General features: G+C 35.7%; 1 protein-coding gene across 29 annotated transcripts in view; it reads left to right on the top strand.

The window, feature by feature from the left end:
- Positions 1-16,846, top strand: part of LOC110468626 (uncharacterized) — a 511,599-nt gene that overhangs the window by 141,333 nt on the left and 353,420 nt on the right. The window lies entirely within an intron of this gene.

Genomic DNA, 16,846 nt, shown 5'->3' with positions numbered 1-16,846 from the left:
TGCACTCCAGCAAAACAAGCATTAACTCTGTTTAATTATCCAGCTAGTGGTATGAGTAACCAGGTGAAGACAAAATACAGCTCTTAAGTTCAGAGAAAAAACAATATTCACTAACAACAGAAGGAACAGAAAGATAGTTGTAGGTTCATGACTCTGTCATAACTGGTGTGTTATTATTGTACCCCTGTAACAGGAGTTTTGGTTCCCCCAGACCATTTCCATCAACATATCTAATTGCCTAATTCCACATCCTTCCTTTTGTGGACATGAAATAAAAAGAAATCCAATTCATGGACAAAAGAAGCTGCAGCTAAAGTGTGGTACTCTTAACTTTTTTTCCAGCAGAATTTCTGAGCTAAACACTGCTAGATCAGTCTAGGGTGACTCATGGCCAGAGTTTCAGATTAATATGTACTTGCTAATCTGTTGGACTTTAAGGAGTCATCTATTGTACCTCTTTCTGCAGACTGAATATGATTTGTCTGTACCATAGGAACACAATTAGCTTGTGTATTACAATGAACTGTATACTGGGAATATTACAGGCTCTTGCCTTGTACATACTTTTCCTTGTATCTAGTAGGTGACATAAACACTAAGCTACCTGTTAAATTAAATGGGATTAGGGTTGCCTCATGGTTTATATTACAGACCACCTACCTGATGTGAAAACACAGAAATCAGTAGCAGCATGAATGACTCGGCAGGCAGAGTTGCTATTAAAGCATTAATGGTTTCTATCTGCAATCCATATTACATGATGATGAGAAAAGTAAGATTAATGAAAACAATCAATGGTAATTTCTTTGGTTTTACTAAATAAGAGTCTATTTATAGTTTCAGTGTTGAAATTGAAGTAATGTTAAGTCTTAAACTAGAACTAAGTTTTCAGTATTGGCATTACTTTCTCTGCATATTGGTCTCTTAATGCACTTGGAGTGAGTTCCAGGAATGGAAAATTATTCAAATGAGTAAAGTTCTCTATAGCATATTGCCTTTTTATTTTTTAAAAGAAAGGAATGTCTAGTTATAGTAACAGTGACAGCACCTATCTTGGAAGCAGCTGATATTACTTTTCTGTCTGTAATCTGCAGTAAGATGATTCTAGATTTCAGGAAAAATGCTGCAGAAATCTATTTCTTATTTAATTTCTACTGTTCTCTTGAACAGCAGTTTGCAGAATGCATCTGGGTGTACAACTAATGACCCATGAGCAATAAGCAACTGTTTAAGTAAAATGCACTAGGAAAAAGCTTTTACCAAACAGCATTTTAATATTTTAAATAGATTTTCCATTGCAGGCTCTTAGTAACTGGATTAGTTCTCTGATGTGTTCTGACAGAGCTGTTGTTAGGGATACTCCATTAACTTTGTCTGTCATCTTATTTTCCCCAGTATCCGGCATAACACCCTTATATTTCATAATTTGTATTGCTATCAGTGCTGATTTGTAAATGTGCAAATTATAATTAACAACGGCCACTACTTCTATTAAATATTAAATCATTCTTGCAGCCTATATTTTCCACAGCAGATGGAGCCCTGTGGTATGCAAATAGACTTTCCTTAAGTAGTCAGCAGTTTTTACCAAAATTTTGGCTTTAAAAATGCTTTCTTTTTTTGTTTGCTTTATGTTTTCTCTTGCATTTGGGTTAATATTTATTTGCTGCAGATTCTCTTTCTCCCAATAAGAATTTCATGGACTATTACGTTCTAGCACTGAGGTTTTGTTTCACTTCATTAATAGCCCCTTAATCATATAGCTTGCTTGTAAAGTACAAATGCTTGTTATTTGTACTTATGCTGCAGTATTGCATAAGAGGCATTTAGTTATATTTTAATATGTATAGCAGAAGCAAAAATGTTGGGTACACCAACATAGTTTTTAATATGAAAACCAATTTACATGCACAGTTTTTTTCTCCAGAATAAGCAAAAGCATTTATGGTTTTATATTGTGTCTTAAACATTCCATTAAATGTCATCAGCTGATTCAGGAAAATGTATTGCAAAATTACTAGAGAACTGTAAAATGTGTAAATGTAATGAATGCTTAGGGCATAGAAAGGATTGAAAGTCCAACATATATCAGGTAACTATAAACCAGCAAGAAACATCGATAGAACATTACATTTTTCTAATGTATAGTACCTTAAGCATGAAACTCTTATTTTTGGTGTTTATTGCTGTGCTGTTTTATTAAAGAACACTGATCCAGAGTTAGCATAGGCTTTCTAATACTGAGAGGAATCTGAAAGCCAAGCAGCATCATTCAGGAAATGGTTTCACTACCCACTCGAGCAATTGCAAATTAAGATTTTTCAAATGATTGACTGTGAGATTATATCCAAAATAAGGACAACCCATTTTTTTACCACATTTTAAAATGGACATAGGAACATGGAGCTCAAGGACATTAACTGCCACATTAACCAAAGAGTAATGAAAACTTCTCTGAATGAACATCTCAGTGAACTGAAATGGTCTCAGCAATATAGAAATGAATTGTAACAGGGTAGGGTCTTGTCTTCCTGCTGGTTTAGTGGAAGTTGGAATTAGCATGCTAAGTGGGATCAGCAGCAGTAAGCAACTGGACTAGAGTATCCTGGAGTCCATGCTGTCATTGCATATTGATAGACTCATACTTCTCATAACACTGAGGTACCATTCAGTCACAGATATTGATATATATTAAACTGAAGTTTTAAGTGATATGGAATATAATTCTGGGATGCCAGCTTATCTGAGCAGGAGCAGCTCTGGCCACTCAGATACTTTACATCTATCAAAAAGGTACTTTTTAGGTATATTCCATAGCAGGAGAAATTCAGAAAACAGGGCAGGACCTGATGCCAAACATTTGGGAACAGTTTTATATCAGCATTGTTATTAACATTAAGAATTGTGATTTGAAGGATGCTGTTGGGACAAAAATGGAAAATAAGTTTTAAAAAGTGAGCAGCATCTTGCTAAGCAAGCAGAGCAGGCTTGCCATAGTTGAGCTTTTGTTCAAAAACTACACCATAATGTGCAGGGGACCACAGACAACTTTAAACCAATGGAAGTACTAGGAACAGTCTGCTTGTGGCAGCCTGGAACTGCCTGTGACTTGTTAACCAGCTGATTTATTGTCTACAGAACCTGGGCCTGAGGGAATGGCAATTTCACCAGTAGCCTTCAGCCTGTGCTTTCCCAGAAATCTGCTTTTACATACAGAGGGTAGTCTTGATGAGTTTGATGGTTTTATGTAAATTCTACAGTAGAGAGAGGTTTAAGGAGGCAGAAATTGGACCACTTTATCGAAATGAAGAGGTCCATGTATATTTAAGTATTACAGAAAGTTGAATTTCAGCAAAATTTCAGCCAGAGCCAGTCATCTAATAGTAGATGTGACCAGTGTGTTCAATGAAATGTCTGAAGTGTTTTCTTGTGAGAGGAACTTCTTTGGAACTTACATGAACTTTCAAAGAATGTTTACTCCAGAAACTGTTGTGCTGTGCTTAGGAAATAGTTGTAGCCTTGTCTTTACCTCCTTAGCACACTGCCACTGCTGTTCCTCACACGCACAATTTGAATACCTTTGAGGCTTAAAATAAAAGCACTGGTAAGAGTTGTGCATCAGTACCCTTGAAATCATTCAGTGCTTTTGGGGATTAATCAGTTATCTTGGATGGGCAATCTACAGGAGTTTACAATGAAGAGAAGGAGAAGCAGGACTCCTAAGCACCCATTTTCTCTGTCCCTCAATCCTGAAACTTTGTTCATTCTTGGCTGTAGAGTGATTAGAAGAGCTTAGAAAGATTAGAAAATATCTTAGCAGTTGTGGGTAGTAGTGCTGACTGTAAGAGAAGATGGTCATTCTATATGGCCGATTCCACACCTGAGATTCATGGTCTCAATTAGGGGCCACAAGAACTCCACATTAGATCTCCTGCTTGCAGGTGGACCCTAAAGGATCTTGTCTGCAGTCTGTCATACTGTGCCTCCACATCCTTGTCTATTCTTACTCTAATATAAGAATTTTGCTTCTCTACACAGAATGTTTTGGCTTTCTTCTACCCTGCAAGGCAAATTCATTTGTTAATCTTCTGTCTCTAAAGTGATGTGTATTGGAAAGGAGGGCAGGATTAGATTTCCAGCTCTTGTTGAGTATGTATTTATGTAGGCAGTCTTGCTGTATCTTTGAGCAACAAAATAGGATATCTGGGGGAGAAATGTTAGTAGCACAATATTTAGAATTCATAGAGTAGACCAGAAGAGATCTAAATATAAATGACAACAGATCTAATAAAAATATAAACAAACATAATAGAAGTATAAATATATAAAAATATATATAAATATTTATAAATATATAAAAATATATAATACAACAGTTCTAATATAAATATATTTTTTTAAACTTTACATATAAATCTAATACAATTGAAATGAACACCTATTGAAAGAGGTTATAGCACAAAAACATTTCACTGGACCATATCTAACCGTAATACATCTAACATGTCATCTGGGATTCTGATATCCAAGGCTGAAATTAATTTTTTAGTATTTTTTTTAGTAACTAGTAGCTTACTAATGCTTTAGTAGTATTAAAAGAATAGAAAATTACACGAAGACACTATTTAAGAAGGGACAATTTCATAGTGGTGTGGAATTTTACACCTGATAATAGTCCAGTGAATATGAACTTTAAATCATCACATTTCCCTGAGAAGTAAAAAGTAAGAGTTAAATGCCTAGCAAAGTGCATACATAATCTCAGTCATGTAAAATGTCCTGAATAGTAGACAAACTCTTAATTGCTTTCACATTGATTAAAACTATGGCTTTGTTCTAAATGGTAATGATAATGAAGTGTGTTGAGAAGACTTTACAAGGACAGAGCCTCATTATTCCTTGCTTTGGACATACTGTTTGTAGGTTTCTAAAGCGGCCTAGATTTTAAACAGGAATTTTCAAATTTTATAATCTCAGCTCTACTTAAAGAGTATGGTTGATGCATCTGTGGTAAATTTTATTGTACAGCATTTTTGTTTAATTAGATTGTGAACACTCAATTACTTCCTGAGAGTAAATTTTCTTGAGAGGAGAATTAGAAAATATTAGATGAGGTGGAGGACTTGAGAATACTTGTCCAGAAGAGATTGGTAAGAACATAACTGGGACAGCTGTGAGCTGTGCTTTAAAGTTGTAAATGATGCTAGTAAGTGATTTTCAATTCTGATTTTAAGTAGTCTCAGAAATTGTCTCCACCAAAGTTTCTTTGAATTAAATTTTGTTTAGTAATCAGAACCACTACATATGAAGCCTCTGGAGCTCATTACATACAAGGAGAGGGTGAGAATTGGATTTGCTCATCTCTAAGTGGGGAAGACTATGTAGGTATTTTACTGCTATCTACAGCTACCTCAAGGGAGGATCTGAAAAAGACAGAGACAGACTCGTGTCAGAGAGATGCAGTGGCAGGGTGGGAGGTAGCAGCTAAAAGTTGGGATACAAAAACATTTTCATTAAATATAAAGATTTTAATTATTTTCCCCCATGATAGTGATCACAATGCTGGAACATGCTACCCTGCTTCCTTGTGGATATTTAGATCTTGAGTGAGCCTTGTCTTTTTGACTCTTTCTTTGAGCAGGGGTTGTATGAGTTGACCTTCTGTGATTTCCAACACAAATTATTCACTGGTTCTACTCTTTTCTGTATTTGGAGTTTCAAGAGAGCACATCAGTACATTCAAATTCTTTCAAGACTCTGTTTTGCAAATTCTCTTTCCATTCTTCTAGACATGGGCCAGCATTTTGGGACCAGCTGAGGAGTGTGGGTTGGGCAGGCAGTAGTTCTGTAAACACCCTAGAAGATAGACTTGTATACTAAGGCCAAGTCTTATGACTACATAATAAGCTGGAGAATAGTAGAAGCTGAGGGAGCGAAAACGAGAGTAGGCTCTATAAGCAGCACAGACATCATTGATACCCCTGGGTCTAGCAACCCCTGCAGGAGCAAGAGGAGCCTCAGGGGCAGTTCTGGCCCTTCTGGTGACAAAGTTTCTCTGATGATGTCTCTGCAACATACCAGTCTATGTTATTCCTTAATTTGGCTTGCTTACTAAGAGCTATATATCTGTACCATGAAATACTAGGTATATGTGAAAATGACTGAGAAGACAGAGGCTGTATTTCTTCCACATTGGAAAGAGAACTACAACAATATGGTGGTGCTAGAAAGTCCTGCTGCTGTGCAGAGTTCTTACACATGCACAATTGCACGGCCATAGTTTTAAAGCTTCTGTATTTTAAACCTTTGTAATATTTTAAACCTTTGTAATATACTTTCCTAACTGTTGAAAGTCAGTTGCACTTGTTTTTGCTTTGACTGCTTGATTCTGCTGGTATTATCAGCCAAGCAACTTGCACTATTAGCTTCCTAGCATTAGGAAGACATAAAGAATAGAGTACAAGTCCTGTAGGCAAATACCTTCTGAAATCAGTGTTCAAGCTGAATCCTCAATGCTTTGCTATAACAATCAGGATTTGGCCCCACTTGCCCTTGGTATTAATCTTGTCCTCTACCCACTAGGCATTACATGAGATGTAAATGATTTGTTTCCATTCATCAAATTCACAAGGTATGCCTATATCTGTGAAACTGATTTTTTAAAAAATATAGCTGAGTTCATAATCTGTATAAAAAAAGGAAAAGCATCCATGTATTAGACCATCAAGAGTCAAAAGCATCATTTGAAATGATAAACGTATCCATTTTAAGTTACACATTACTTTGCATAGTTAATATCACTATAATTAGTCATAGTTTCTGTAATTTATTGAAGAAGATGCTCAGCCCCTCTAGTATACTACAGTGATGAATGTTTGGAAGTGCAACTTTGGAAGCAGGAATCAAGAAAATTAGGAAGAGTTGGAGAATTAACATGTAAATCAATAATATCCTTTCTCTTGCATCTTGAAAACTGAGGGCATACATCACACGTAACAAAAGAGAGGGCAGAAGTTAGAAACTTAACTTCTTTTACATTACTAGGTCTGCTTTTACTGCAAGAGCTGTTTAAAATAATTTCAAACGTTAGAGTAAATCTCTAGTAAATATTTAAACTATGTATAACTAGTCACAAATAAATTAAGCTGATTTTATGCATTCTCTCTAATTAGAAGGGCACAGCATTTGTTGAAACGTGATTAGTATTATTCATTAAGCAAAAAATTCTCATTTGTATCTTATTATCACTATTCTGCATAAACCAACACAATTTGTCATGAACTCCCTCATTTGCTGTATCCTCAAATAGCAGATTATACTTATTTTTCATTTGGACAGTGGAAAATAAAGCCAGGTGTTTGGCAGCACCAGAGTGTTCAGGTGTAACTGTGCCAGTGATGGTACATTACTAGCAGCGTGGATGAAGAATGAGGCATGGAGAATCCTGGGACTGAGGTGCCTTGAGGCCCATCCCTTTCGAGTGGTCCTGCTGATGAGACAGGTGGTGTTGCATAGGACTGAAAAAGAGAAACTTTATGAAAAAGTCAGCCTTTCACCTTCAAGTAGAAATGAGAGGTGCTGCACTGTAGTACTTGGATGTGCTCATGCCTAAAGTCTCTATGGCTGACATTTTTGTATTAAAGTTTTCTAGAGCTGAAAAATGTGTGTTGCTGCTCAGAGGTCTCTGTCATTGTCTGAAAAGGATCAGCACAATATTGCATGGGCAGTATTATGTATTTATATACATAAACATTTACATGTGACTTTGATTGTAGTTTATTATGCAGTATAACTAATTCACTGTCTGCATATTCTTCCCCTTCCTTCCTCTCATCTCTTTTTAAGCTTTGAAGATCATCTCTTTACATATGTGATATTTAATTCTGCCCTCATTCACAGGCATGTAAATCATGAGTAATACTGCTGGACTCAGTGGTGCTGAGTTGGTGCAGGATGGGTTGGAACAGTGTAGCTGGCTTTCTACATCAGCTCACTGGGGTTGTGGATTAAAAACCATGTGAACCCTGAATGGGCATCACAAGGTTTGTTTTTTTCTGACTTTGTCACTAACTGTCATGTGGTTTCTTTTTTTCTTTGAGCTGGGATTCTAGGGGCAATGCTGTCCAAAGGGATGTATTCACCAACAATGGTAGGGGCAAAATGTACTGAGAAATTGCAAGGCATTGTTACTTCTACATTGGATAGTTGGGAATATTAAAAGAATTACGCATTAGAACTGTTTTTCCTACAGCATATTTTTCACATCTGTTGGAATTTGGTTGTCAGGCAGTAGGTTAAATTGTTTTAGGGCCTTTGATAAATACATGTAGGGATCAAGACAGTTTTGGCTATATAGACAGCTTAGATCCAGCTTCTCTGGATGGTAAATGATTTGAATTTTTCACTGTTTTCTTAAGATTAGATGGTCTTGAGTGGCCCAGGAAGTTCTAGATAGCACAGTAAGTGGTATCCCTGCCAGTGAAGGTAGCATGGGAACTATGCTAAGACCTGTGTACTTATTCTTTACCATTCCCTTTTTTGCCTTTGGCGATAAAGTGGCTTCTTTATCAAAATGAACTCTCAAAAAATTTTACATTGAATCTGATGTCTGGTCTTACATTTGAAGCAAGGAAACAATGAGACAGCCTTGTCTATGTTATGATACACAAATCTGCTGACAGTCTTGCAAGAAGTATAACATGAAATTTTCCTTTCAAGATAAAAGCAGAGGAAAAGTTATTTTTGATGTAACCCAATAGCAGTAAAAAGAGGGACTTTGTATATAGTCATGCTAAAATTATGGAAGCATAGTTTCAGACATAAACCCCACATATTGACACTTGAGAATTCATTAATATTATATATGTTTGCCATTGCTCATGTGTATCTTGTCTATGAGTTTCTATGAGTAGTTTATTCCATTTTACTGAATATGTACTTGTGAATAACAAATCCAAACTATGAATAGCTTAAATAGCTAGTAAGAGAAACAATTGCATTTTCTTTCTCTCTAACATGCAATTTTAATTTTCATAATTCTATAAAAACATATCCCCCACAATGCAGGCCTGCCAGGAGGCCTGAAGTCTGCAGGCTATGGCCTCTCAGGCTGTTTTCCAGTGACTCATTTTTAATTTTATAGAAGCATTATCTCTAGCTAGTAAATTAACAACAGCCTATAGTGCACACACACTGTCATCCATCTGCTTAAGGCTCTTGTCATTTGACACCAGTCTTGTATCCATAGTCTTCATCTGGTATTCAAAAGCTATCAACCCTGCCTCCAAGACAGCCCACCTTCTGGCTCCAGGCTAGAAGAGTGACTCTCCATTTCCAAGTCTAATGAACACATAGCTATTAGCAGCTTTTCTGTTAAGGATCTAGTCTTCTTAGAACACAATGTTGGAATTACTTGGATCCAGAACTGCATGGAAGAGTGTTCCTTGGGCAGCCTGACTTTTGTCAAGCAGAATATTCAGTGTTACCTCCCTCTTGCAGTATGTTGGACATTAGTGTGTATGCCACTGCAATTTGAGGACTGGAGTGTACTACCAGATGAAATTATTTATATTATCTTTCAAATTATGGACAGCATTTCTAGGGAGTTTTGAAAAATGCATGTAATATCAAAAATCTCATTACTGGTATGAATCCCCCAAATGAGAGAAATCCATGCACATTTATATATCCAACCATTGTATGGTTGGAGAGGAGCAACTATTTTGCAGTTGTAAATTTTGTTTTATTCCTAATTTGGCTGCAAATGAGGTAATTTGTATTCTTGCAAATAATATCTATGTAAACTGATGTTCTTTTGTGGAGGAGTTGTAAAGATTTAACAGAGAATTGTGTCTCCTGGACAAACTTCAGTCATTACAGGATAGAAGAATTTGACAACACCTACTGCTCAGTCAAGGTCAGGGAACTTACTCCAAGAGTAGTTGAAGAAAAGGGGCTTGTGTTCTAGACTCAAAGTACATATTTTTTTAGATTTTATTTTCCAGATTATGGTAGATGTAGTTGCCATGGACAAGCGAAAAGAACTGGCACAAATCATAGGAAGTCATAGGAATCATAGGAAATCATAGGAAGTTGTAGTTAGGAATGAAACATGGGTGAAAAAAATCCAGGAAGACAGGGAAGGTAGTTTATCCTGTTATTTTCCCTCTGCCCACAAGCTTGGAAAGTTCCATCTAATTTCATTTGTTTGTGATATTTTGGTCTGATAATCTATGCAGTGAAAAATTTATCTGCCATGATGGGCTTTGTTTTCACTGTGTACTTCACAAGAAGCCTCTTTTATTCATGTGTCCTGTGGCCTTCCACAGGGATGTGGTGTTATGGTTCTTGCAAGAATTAGAGCTCTGAAAGACACATGATCAACAGTAGTGCCCATACTACTCTAACACACAAATAATTATGCTATAACTTATGATAGACCCAGAATATATTCACATATGTTCAGCTGAGGAGTGAGGCTCAGAGAGAACAAAGAGGCTTAAGAAAACAAGGCTTTTCTGAACCTTGATGTGAAAACAGTGTAGTTGGATTTCTGTGGACTCCTGCTGATGACCTGTGTCATGTTTCACGAATAGAAGGTCTTAGCATTCAGTCGTCTTTGAGAGAATCGGTCTTTAACTAGTTTTTGTGAGACTTTTTTGCCTCCTTTTGAATATAAAGGATCAGGTTGTTTTGAGGAATATGGTGACCGTTTAACAAAAGTAATATTAACTATATATATTATTTAATAACATTGTCAGTTACATGAACAATTTTCTTGTAATTTTTATGAAGAATACAAGCAGGATCTTCAAAATAATTTTTTAAAAGGTTCTTTAAAATTCTTGTATGTGCATCAAATATTAAACTGCTGTAGATTAATAAAAAGATGAGATTATATTTGATTATTATTTATTTGTTTCTATTTCTGTTGGGTAGTGTCTTATCAAATGTTTAAGTTCTGTAGATAGTGAGCTAATTTAAAATAAAAAGCCCCTTATGCTTAGTCTTTGTAATATGTGACAACATCATCAAATTAGAAGAGAAATGGCCATTGATTTCAACTCTTAAAGAAAATAAGATTTGTATATAAACAATTTAAAATAAATTGCTGATTTGCTTCCAATTATATAGTATCTAAAGCATTAGTAATTGTAGCAAATTAGGCATTATTTTATTTATACATTATCAGTTGGGAAAATTGGCCCTTCCCCAAATGAAGCCTTCATTCTGCAAGCATTTGGTTAATTCCTTACCTTTAGGCATCTAATTAATCCTTCTGAAGTCAGAGACAAATTCTGTGATTGTAATTTAACTGCCATAACTGTCTGCAGGTTTGGAAGTCAAACAGAAACTTAAACTCAGCCTGGAAAGCATACAGGGAAAATGCCATAGGGTGCCAAAGCAACGCTGGGATTGCAGTGCACTGTGCAATATTTCCTTGCCAAATTCACTGTGAATTTGTCAGACTTGGCTTTTGGTTGTGAAGGCCAAGTAGTTTTCCAATATTCTTCTCTAGGTAAACAAGCAGGTGTTTATATTTTCATTTTACAAATGCAGGAAGTGGTTTGCTGAAGGCTGCAAACTCAAGAACCTATTACTGGAGAGAAGCTCTTGGTTCCTGGTTCTGCATTCGGTTCACAGCAAAATGCCATTCTCCAAGAAAATTTGTAGAAATATGTACATAAATTATAATTATAAACATGTAGCTTATAATAAGTATGTAGCAGTATATATGCACTGGTAGACAATGAGTATTAGAGGAATAATCGCTAATCCTGTCTGATGGTGTGCAAGACTCCTTATGGTGCTTTAGAAATAATAATCCATTCTGTAAAAGATTCTCATACTGAATAGTTCTTGCTACATAGGACTGCATCCCCATACAGAATTAGGCATGTAGTACCCAGTCTTCCATGGGATCTTTCATGTATTTTTTGTGTTACTTGTTGTTAGTTGTTTCAGCAGGATAAGTTTTTTAGGGTAGATAATTGCCAGAATCTGTATCTTGCTTTTCAAATTTTAAATGAACAAATGATAATTCTAATTGTTAAAAGTGGACTATGGATGAAAGATAAATTCTGAATTTCTATCTTTGTGGGTCATCCTTGCTTATGTAGATAATAACACGTTATTATTATTATTATTATTAGTAGTAGTAGTAGTAGTAGTAGTAGTAGTATTCATATTATTAGTATTATTAGTATTATTATTATGCAGTTGGATTTGGTCATTTTTTAAAAATAGAGACACTTAGCAGATGAGGCATTGATGTCATCCACTGGCTTTGCCACTTAATTTTGTAGGGGTCTGATGGTGCAGGGTCAGTAGTGAAGGGACTCTGATGCAGAGGCTGCTAAGGCTGTGAACAGGATTTAGAGGATGATGTATCCCAAAGGATAAAGGGAACAGAACAGAAGTGGAACTTGGTATACAGAAAAGGCTGAAAGCAACTATTGGTAGTGAGACAGCTTTTTAGGTATTCCATCACAAAATATTCTAAATCCATTTCCAGAATGCTACCTTTGCATATGTGGATTGACCATAAAATGACATTTTATGGTCATTCAAGTACCTCATAGAAGAAAAGAACTTTAGAAAAAACAGGTTATCTTCAGCCCCATCTTTTATAATCAAATCTGCTTCAGTCTAGCTGGAAATTGTATCTGCAAATTGTTCTATAAAACAGCCTATTGTTGGTTTTTTCCCCAGCTTTCTCTATGGGTAAGTGCAGCAATAGTCATGAAGTATATTCTCAAAAGTTTGTGAAATCTTTATAAAAATTATAAATACAGCATTGGATTTTAAGGATTCAGTGTAACAGGTACCTTTGCTAGCCTATTATTTTGTTACTTGTTGGCCAGATTGTCTTGTAGGAAAACAATGCTATAAAAATGAATCTGAGGAACAGGCACCTTCATAACTATTAAAGTATGTATTCAGTATTTGTGCAGTAAGATATTCAGTAAATAATGATATTCAGTAAATAAAACTGAATATCAGGGATACCAAATTTTGAAATAATCCCAAGAAAAATACTTGAAAAGGTGTTCTGTTAATGAAAAGTACACTATAGGAGAAATACTTTTTATGAAGAGAGTGAACAACAGACTATTTCCAGATAATGTAAAAAACTTCCATCACAACCTCGGTCCCTTTCATTCTTTCTCCATAACTCATGGTCTGTGCACTCTGAAATCTTCTGTTCTTCAACCTCTCACTGATGGAAAAAATCTCCATGTGTAATTTTCTTTCTTATCCTTCATATGCATTTCAGAATCATAGGCAAAGAAACACTAATTCCTCTACAAACTGGAAGTTTCTGCCTGCCTGAACCACCTTCCAAAGCTGCTGTGACTACCAATTTTTGCCTATTTATAGGATTAGAAGCTTAGTGATATATCCACTGTATCCCTTCTGAAAAATACTCCAAAATTATATACTTGAATTGAGATACAATCTCTGAGTAAATGATATCTTTAAAGACATAGGTCAGAGATGAAACTGTACTTTGGGCCTTAACTGTTCCCTTTCAGTAAGAGCTCATGTGAGATTCACACAGACTTGGATGATAAGTGACTTAAGATCTGTAGATTGTTGACCCATTCTCTAAGAAATAACTTTGTTTTCAGCATAGATGTGCCTGTTTTCCAAGCAGTTTTAGGTGTTCGGATTCATGTAAATAAAAATTTAAAGCTACATGTGTCTGTCTATAGCTTATCAAGCTATTTTCAGGGTTTCCTTATCAAAACCTCAGATTAGTTTATTTTGATTATGTTTGCAATGCTGCAGTAGTAGGGTGGAGGACACTCTCTACCTGAAGCTTTATCCTTGTTGTGGCAGAAAATTTATGCCCTTCAATCTCTTATTTAGGATCTATTGTTGTCCATTTCTATGCTGGAATCTTGAATAATTTTTGTAATCTGCAATATGTAGCTGAGGAGTGAAACAAGACTGAGAGAACACTATTTGGAAACAATGGCTGTGTGCCCGTGATTTCTGTGATGTTCAGGACAATATATCTGTATTTTAATCAGCTGGCTGTAAATGAAGAAGCATGCCATTGTATAATTAGTGAAAAGTGCTGGGTTTAGTTATGGTAATATATGTATGTCAGAGATTTAAACTGTTGTGTGTAGCTATTCAAGTTTGCTATTAACATCAGCAGCATTGCACTGAGATTGGACCAGCTGTACAACCCTCAGTGAAAGAAACTTTTATAAAATACTTTTATTCAGTGGGGGTACAATGAGACACTGAAGTCAAGTGAGCATGATTTAACTTTAACATCATGCTATGTTTCCAGTTAACTATTAGCTTGTCATTTCCATGAACCTAAATGTTTTGAAAGGAAAACAATTGCTGTAGACAGAAAAGGAGTCAGACTGTACACAGATCAGTTCAATAAGCAGGAGTTTTTGATGTGTTATAATGCAGTGGCTTCCCAGCTCTTGGGGAAAATTACAGTTTGATCGACTGCCAATAAGTGAGATCATACTCGTATCTTTTTTATTTTTTTATTTTTAATTTGTGAGCAAAGACTGTGCTCATTAAAGTGAGGAACCCCCTCACTTCTTTTAGCCAAGTGTTACCATCGTCTATGTAATGAATTGTGTACATTTCTATCCTTTTCAGTCATTCATCTAATTTTCCTTGGAATTGCTTGAAATACTTCATTATTCAAGTATTTTTCCAATATGTACTATTTATATTTCTGGTACAAACCTGCATTTGATTACACTCATATAGTAGATACTTTGTCCTTTTTAAGTGGGCATGAACTTGTTGCCCTTTTTTTGTTTTGTTTTGCTTTGTTTTGACAGGTAACTGAAATGATTGACCAAGTAAATGAATTAAAGTTATTTTCTGTATTTTGGGATTTATAATTACTTCAATGAAATTGATTTACTGTAGAACTTTACAGCTTTATATATATATATATGAAAATATTTTCATTATCTAGTAAAATAAGTACATTTTTTCTTTGTTTCTTATTTGTTAATAGTGACAGGGCCCTTGTTTTTCTTTTTCAAAATTTGATGCATTAATTATTGAGTTTATTAGGAAAGTACTGAGAAGATATGTTCTTCTCTGTGGCAGATAGATACCAGTGGCTTAATGCCTTGGCCACAAGGGTAAGCAATATCAGATTGCTGAGGCCTGTGACAGTTAAAATATCCAGATTGTGTCTGTGAATGTTTTCACTTTTGAAAATGTAAACTTTTAGCATTAATGCTGCCATTACCAGAATGTTGCTGGCATTGCTCCTGTGTTAGAAGATAATTACTGGACTTATTCCTGACATGTAACGATTCTTTTTTCCAGGGGGGTGGGTGGATAAACACACATAGCTCATTGCTGAGCTGCTGGGGTTGGGTAAGTTCTGCTGCCTTCATTGATCCTGTGTGGCTTTCAAAATACGGACTCAGTTGATGGAGAAAGCATCTGTATAGTTCACATTACTAGAGGAATTTGTTTATTATACTTTGCACTGAAGTTGTTCCTATTCTTGTGTGCCTGGTAGCAGTTTGATTTCTTTTTAGGCTTTTCAGATGACCTACATGGAGCTTCTTATTTTGATTTCTACTGACTAATACTGTGTTTTTAAGGTATTTCCTGCTTTACCACTCTGTAAAAACATAAAATTCAGCCTAGCTTGGAGGACTATCACAGGTGCTATGAACCACCTAACACTTCATAATAAATGCATTTTCCAGAGAGAGACTAAAAATCTATGGAGAGTCCTGGTGTATCTTACTTCTATCTAGATGGAGAGCTAATGCTTTAGACCTGGCCTAAAAAAAAAACAGAAAGGAAAAAGCATTAGAGTGTGATCCAGGGAACTTTTATTCACCTAGTCAAACACATATTTCCCATCTTTCTGTCCTTCATCCTTCATGGTTCTTCCTCTGTGTTGAAGATGATCATATGCAGTGCTCCAAAAGCACTACTTTCCCCTAAATCAGGTGCCATACTTCCTTCTGCTGGACAGTGCAGGAGTGTTAAGTTTGGAGCTTTGGTGGACTGCCAGCTCCATTTGCTGTGTGGAGGGGAAGGAAATTCACACAAGTACCATCCTTTTCAAGGCTTTAATACCCTACAGAATGTATTAACAAGTCTGGAAGCAGCTGTGCTTGCTCCTGCTGTAATAATGGTAGATACAAAGAAATGTAACTGTCCCTTCCCATTCCATAAGTTTCAGTTGAACTACCTAATTACAGTTCCTTCATTAGACTCCATCAAGAAGGAAAGTTCTAGAGCAAATAAAAAATTTTTAGAAAGTTACAAAATTAGAGAAAACCAAGTATCTGTCAACTGGACATGCATTACTCTTTATTTTTTAACAACAATGAAATTGCAAAGAATTAGATAGAATACTTGAACTCCCACAGAAGATGTTTTGCACTGCATATATTGTTGAGTTAATGTGAAATACCACTTTAAATTAGTTTTTTTTCTGTAGTTTCCTTGCCAGACATTTAATGTCAGCAACATCTGCAATGGAATTGCAATGTGAATCAGTGCAGATTATCACCAGTTCATAGTCAAAAGCATATTTTAGGTAGCACAATTTCTTCTGTTTATTTCTATGGTTAATCTACTCATATGTTTTCAGTAAAACCTTACATTAAACATAAAAGGTATGTGCAGCATGATATGTGAATGATTTTGGTTTTGGCACAGCATTTGGCTGTCTAAGACCAAATCCTAGTTTGGTTTCCTCTTCTGATCTGCACTCCAAATATTCCTTGTTTATTTAGCAGTGCTCTAAAGAAGGTTTTGAGCTCTCATTTTGACAGATCTTGCAAGAGATGTACTTTTTATGTGCATCCCTACAATCAACAAG

This window comes from Lonchura striata, chromosome 8 (assembly GCF_050655825.1).
Source record: "Lonchura striata isolate lonStrDom1 chromosome 8, ASM5065582v1, whole genome shotgun sequence".
Lineage (NCBI taxonomy): Eukaryota > Metazoa > Chordata > Aves > Passeriformes > Estrildidae > Lonchura > Lonchura striata.
The sequence above is the reverse complement of the archived record's forward strand: the minus strand, read 5'-3'. Positions and strand labels throughout refer to the sequence as shown.